The 6,279-nt window shown below is 36.3% G+C and overlaps 1 long non-coding RNA gene across 1 annotated transcript; it reads left to right on the top strand.

The window, feature by feature from the left end:
• The first annotated feature begins 312 nt into the window (after positions 1-312).
• Positions 313-1,780, top strand: LOC145958851 (uncharacterized). The gene is made up of 2 exons (XR_014434405.1): positions 313-370; positions 1,556-1,780. It is a non-coding gene; the product is annotated as an uncharacterized LOC145958851 (long non-coding RNA).
• The last annotated feature ends 4,499 nt before the right edge of the window (positions 1,781-6,279 follow it).

Raw genomic sequence — 6,279 nt, 5'->3', positions numbered from 1 at the left:
TTAACCCAGAACGGGCCGTTCCACTTTAGGAACGGGCCGTTCCGGATGTGATTTTTAAAAGAACAAAGTTTGACTTAGAACGGGCCGTTCCACATTAAAATGGGCCGTTCCGGAAACCCCAGAACGGGCCGTTCTGATTTTTGAACGGGCCGTTCTGGGAGAGGCTTTTGTACCTATTCTGTATGCCCAGAACGGGCCGTTCTGGATTCGGAACGGGCCGTTCTGGCCGCGACCTAATGCCTATAGATAAAGCGTTTTGCACTCTCTAAAACTCATTTTTTCATTTTCTAATCTTCTTCCTTCTTTCTCTCTAAAGACGAAGGGGAACCTAGAGGGGGCGACCAACAAGATTCGGCTCCTGCTTATCGAGGTAAGGGGGGAGTGAGAAACCTCGCTCTGGGTGTGGGATTGTATGCTGGGTAGTGGGATTGGCCCCCAATCCTGTGTTTGCTGTATTTTTATGTATGCTCATGTATGAGGGGTTTCTCCCAATTGTATCTGTTTTGCTTATTATTTTTCTTATATGCAATTAATTGTATGACTCGAGATCTCTATGGGTTCCTATGGGAAACCCTATGAGAAAACAGGCAAAATATGAATGTTTTCTATTTTGCTTTCTGATTACTTTGTTGTGTTCCTTGTTGGATGTGATGCATGAGTATGTGGTTAATTTTGAAAATAAATATGTTTTAATATGATCTAGAGTGCTCTGTGGGTTCCTGCGGGAAACCTTATGAGAAATAGGAAAAATATGAAATATTTTCTGTTTTGATTTTTGATTTTTTTGTTATATTCCTTGTTTGATGAGATGTAAAAATATGTATTTAATTTTATAAATAAATGATTTTTGACATAAATTAAAGTGCTCTGTGAAGGCTTGGTGAATATGATGAGATAATGCAATAATGTGAAATGTGATTGAGACATGAGATATGAAATGTGATAATGAAATATGATGAGATAATGTGATGATGTGATATGACCATGGGAAATGATAATGTGATATGAGAATGCATATAGTCTTGATTGACATGCATCATTTGCATAAGTGTTTTAAGGGTACGATATGGAATACACCGCCAGAGAAGGCCCCCTAGTGTAAAAGCTTTGGGGATTAGTCCTTGGGGATAGCTCGGTTTGGAAGTCCCAGTCTCGCCCATTGTGTGCATGGGATGTATCTTGCGCGGCTTAGCTATCCCGACGAGACTCTGGTAGTATATCCTTCTAGTGAGAGTGCGCAAAGGGTGTGACCCGGCATGTACTCCTAGACTACTCTTCGTGTATTGCTAGCGGCAATATGCCATGTGATGTTTTACTGGCGCCACATGCATGATAATGTGAAGTCCGTGTCCATGCATGTGCATCCTTATTATTAAATGATGATAAATTACTATTTGTATGACTTGGATGATTGAATAAACTATTGTTGTTGATTGATCTATGAGTAACTGTATTGTTTGTGTTTGGCTATCCGGTGTGCGTTCCTACACCGTGAGCCAGAGTGAGATGTTTCTCACTCCCTTCTTTTGTGTTGTTTCTCTTGTTTGATATACAGGTGATCATCAGCGTGAGGCTGAGGATGTTGGTGATGAAGCTTAGGCTTCTATGTTGGGTTTTGCTCTGATAGGACATGTGACATCGGGACATAGATAGAATTAGTTTAAAGATGTTCTTATTAAAGTATTTTGGAAAATTCAATTTTATTTCTTTGTAATTTTACCGGCATGTTATTTGGATTAAGTTTATGAATGTGAACTCTTTACCCTTACGTGGCTGGAAATTTGATTTTTTAATGATGAAAATTTTTATATTTTTATAATTACTGTATATGTATGTTGGGGTAGAGGGTGTCACATTAAGTGGTATCAGAGCAGGTCGATCCAATCGGCCGTGAGTTATGTACTTATCGTGATTCTGTTGTGTACTCTGATTGTGTCTTATTTGTTGTGTACTTTGATGATGTTTTGCTTTGATGATGATGATGTTCTTCTTGTTAAGTTATTTTGTAATTAGAGGAATGATAGTCATGATAGTGTTAGCTAATACCATTATGACCGCTCTTCTTCATTCTTGTGATTGCTTATTTGTTTGATACTTCTTGCTTACGGAATAAGTAGTGGTTGAGTGATATCGCTTGTGTTGCAAGCATATGTGCGAGTAGTGGTAGACGAGATATTGTGCTAATATTATAGAAACTATTGAGGCCTTAGACTTGGGTAAGACATTGATTGTTTTTAGTGTATTAAGAGTTTACGATTGGTGGAATTTTTTAAAGCTATAGTTGTAGCGATTGAATCTAAGGATGATGTATGTTGAGAATTGGAGTTTTGGTATTCTTATGGAGTGATTGAAGTGTTGATGATTTCTAGAGTTTGATGGTTGCATGTTGACCTTTTATGGTTTAGGTAGCATGTGAATTTTATTTTCTAAGCTTTTTATACTGAATATGTGAGTTGTTTTGGTTTAGGATTGTAGTGGAAAGCTTGAATATGAAGTTGAGGTGTGAGTTTGGAAGGGTTGAGGTATTTTTGTGGGCTTAGATATATTGATACACTAATGTTGCCTGGTGTAGAGGATATTTTCGCTGCAGTTTTGTTGTGCCAGTATGAGTACCGTATTGACATATTTAGATTTTATGGTCTTCACAAAAGTTGTAGCCTTGGACGTTATCTTTCCAATGGAACTGGAATCAGGTAAAACGGAGGTCTAGAACTCTAGTTATAACTACTTTGGTGATCAAAGGTCTAGCTGTAAGCGCTGAATATATCTGCTGCGGTTTTTGAAATTTTTAGCTAAGAAGATGATCTTTCTAGAATCTTATGTATTCATAGGAGTTGTAGCTTATTCTCTTAGCTTTCTTTTGAGATAGGTTTGAGATCATTTGGATGAGTATAACTCTCTGTGTGTTATTTTCTTTGATAGTTGTTGAAAGGAGAAGTAGGCTGTAATAATGATTTTGGGTTAGTAGGCAATGCAAGGATAAAAATTGATTTTGTTAAGATGTTTTGAGGTGTTTTCATGTGGATTGAGAGGTTGTTTAAGATTGTATGATGCTATGTGGTAAGGGTTGTTCATGTACATGCTTATGGATGGTATATTTGAAGGTTTAAAGTAGATATTCTAATATGATTTAATATGCATGTATGTTGATATGTGGATAGATGATCTTAGGGATCAATTGGTGAATGTCGTGTGGTTAGTGAGATTGATCTTAGGGTGTGATATGATCATATTGTAGTTGAGGGTGGAGATATATTCAAGACGGTTGTATGTTAAGTTATCTAAGTATTACTATTTTATTTTATCTTATTTTATTATTATTTTATTATTATTTTTTTATTGTATGAGATAAGTTTTCTAGTTCCTGTAAATTCCAGTTGAGGTAAACATGGATCTGTCTCAGGTAGAAGTTGTGTTTAAGTGGGGAGATATCTAAGCCAGTTAGTGAAGATAAGAGTTTTATGAGGTTAGCTTATTATTATTGGAGATTTATTGAAGAAATTTCTAAGATAGCATTGCCCTTAACTGCATTCACTAGGAGAGGAGTATTGTCTTTATGTGGGATAGTAAGTATGAGAATAATTCCAACTCTTAAGACAATATTGACTAATGTTAATATTATTGGATTTTAGTAAGCCTTTTGTGGTATATAGTAGTACTTATAAGATGAATTTGGATGCATTGTTGATGCAAGAAGGAAAGGTAGTAGCTTATGTTTCTAGGCAATCAAAAATTCATGAGAGGAATTACCTTATCTATGAGTTAGTGATTATGATATTACATTAAGATTTGGAGACACTACCTATATGATTCTAAGCTTGAGGTATTTAGTGATTGTTAGAGTCTTAAATATCTTTTGACCAAAGGAGATAAGGACTAGGATTTTAATCTTAGTTGCTATCTAAGTAAAGGCAATGCGGTGACAGATGCCTTGAGTAGGATGATCTTTCGTTTATCATTTTGATGATTTAAAGGTTAAATTTGATTGAAGAGTTTAGAAATTTAGGCTTGATTTGGGAGCTTACCCTGAGAAGCATTGAATTGAGTATGTCGAAGGTGGCTAGTGAATTAATGGATTAATGGATGAGATTAGAGGAGCCTAAGATTTATATCCTTCCTTAGTGAACCAAGTGGAGAGGATTGGTAAGGGTATAGATACCCCTTTTCGAGTGGAAGTTGATGGTGTTTTGTGGTTTCAGGATAGAATCTATGTGTCTAATAATCCCGAATTAAGGAAGATGATCTTAGAAGAAGGCGATAAGAGTACTCTTAGTATTCACTTAGGAGCTATTAGGATGAATTAAGACCTTAGGAGGATGTATGAGAGTGGCGTAGCAGAAGCGTGGTGGTCTAAGGTGAAAAGAGGAGTAGAGGAAGTTGTGGACTCGTGTAGTATTCCAGAAGTCTAAGTTGGAACATTAGAAAGTCAAATGCAGGAGACATATCCATTTTTATTTGCTTCAAGTAATTTCGGGGACGAAATTTTTAAAAGGAGGGGAGAATTGTAACATCCCGAATTTTTCTACTAATACTACGAATAATTATTATTTATTTTTGTATTTATGAAGATTATTTCCTTATAATTATTGTGATTAATTAAATGGGTTTGATTGAAGTTTTAAAGGTTTTTAATAATAATCATTTATGAAAATTATTTTGTATAATATTATTAATTATGATATTTTGTTATAATTATTATTTGAAGAAAATCATGTTTTAAATTGTATTGATATTTTATTTTGATACATATATATATACGTTATTTATTTATTTATTAATCAGTAATTTCGATTTTCATAGCTCTGGAACGGGCCGTTCCACTTTGGTAACGGGCCGTTCCAAATCAAGCATTCGTGGGTAAAATTTTAACCCAGAACGGGCCGTTCCACTTTAGGAACGGGCCGTTCCGGATGTGATTTTTAAAAGAACAAAGTTTGACTCAGAACGGGCCGTTCCACATTGAAACGGGCCGTTCTGGTTTTGGAACGGGCCTTTCTGGGAGAGGCTTTTGTACCTATTCCGTATGCCCAGAACGGGTCGTTCTAGATTCGGAACGGGCCGTTCTGGCCGCGACCTGATGCCGATAAATAAAGCGTTTTGCACTCTCTAAAACTCATTTTTTCATTTTCTAATCTTCTTCCTCCTTTCTCTCTAAAGACGAAGGGGAACCTAGAGGGGGCGACCAACAAGATTCGGCTCCTGCTTATCGAGGTAAGGGGGGAGTGAGAAACCTCGCTCTGGGTGTGGGATTGTATGCTGGGTAGTTGGATTGGCCCCCAATCCTGTGTTTGCTATATTTTTATGTATGCTCATGTATGAGGGGTTTCTCCCAATTGTATCTGTTTTGCTTATTATTTTTCTTATATGCAATTAATTGTATGACTTGAGATCTCTATGGGTTCCTATGGGAAACCCTATGAGAAAACAGGCAAAATATGAATGTTTTCTATTTTGCCTTCTGATTACTTTGTTGTGTTCCTTGTTGGATGTGATGCATGAGTATGTGGTTAATTTTGAAAATAAATATGTTTTAATATGATCTAGAGTGCTCTGTGGGTTCCTGCGGGAAACCTTATGAGAAATAGGAAAAATATGAAATATTTTCTATTTTGATTTTTGATTTTTTTGTTATATTCCTTGTTTGATGAGATGTAAAAATATGTATTTAATTTTATAAATAAATGAGTTTTGATATAAATTAAAGTGCTCTGTGAAAGCTTGGTGAATATGATGAGATAATGCGATAATGTGAAATGTGATTGAGACATGAGATATGAAATGTGATAATGAAATATGATGAGATAATGTGATGATGTGATATGACCATGGGAAATGATAATGTGATATGAGAATGCATATAGTCTTGATTGACATGCATCATTTGCATAAGTGTTTTAAGGGTACGATATGGAATACACCGCTAGAGAAGGCCCCCTAGTGTAAAAGCTTTGGGGATTAGTCCTTGGGGATAGCTCGTTTTGGAAGTCCCAGTCTCGCCCATTGTGTGCATGGGATGTATCTTGCGCGGCTTAGCTATCCCGACGAGACTCTGGTAGTATATCCTTCTAGTGAGAGTGCGCAAAGGGTGTGACCCAGCATGTACTCCTAGACTACTCTTCGTGTATTGCTAGCGGCAATATGCCATGTGATGTTTTACTGGCGCCACATGCATGATAATGTGAAGTCCGTGTCCATGCATGTGCATCCTTATTATTAAATGATGATAAATTACTATTTGTATGACTTGGATGATTGAATAAACTATTGTTGTTGATTGAT

This window comes from Cajanus cajan, chromosome 6 (genome assembly GCF_000230855.2).
Source record: "Cajanus cajan strain Asha chromosome 6, NIPB_CcT2T_4, whole genome shotgun sequence".
Classification (NCBI taxonomy): domain Eukaryota; kingdom Viridiplantae; phylum Streptophyta; class Magnoliopsida; order Fabales; family Fabaceae; genus Cajanus; species Cajanus cajan.
This window is presented reverse-complemented; position numbering and strand designations above follow the sequence as displayed.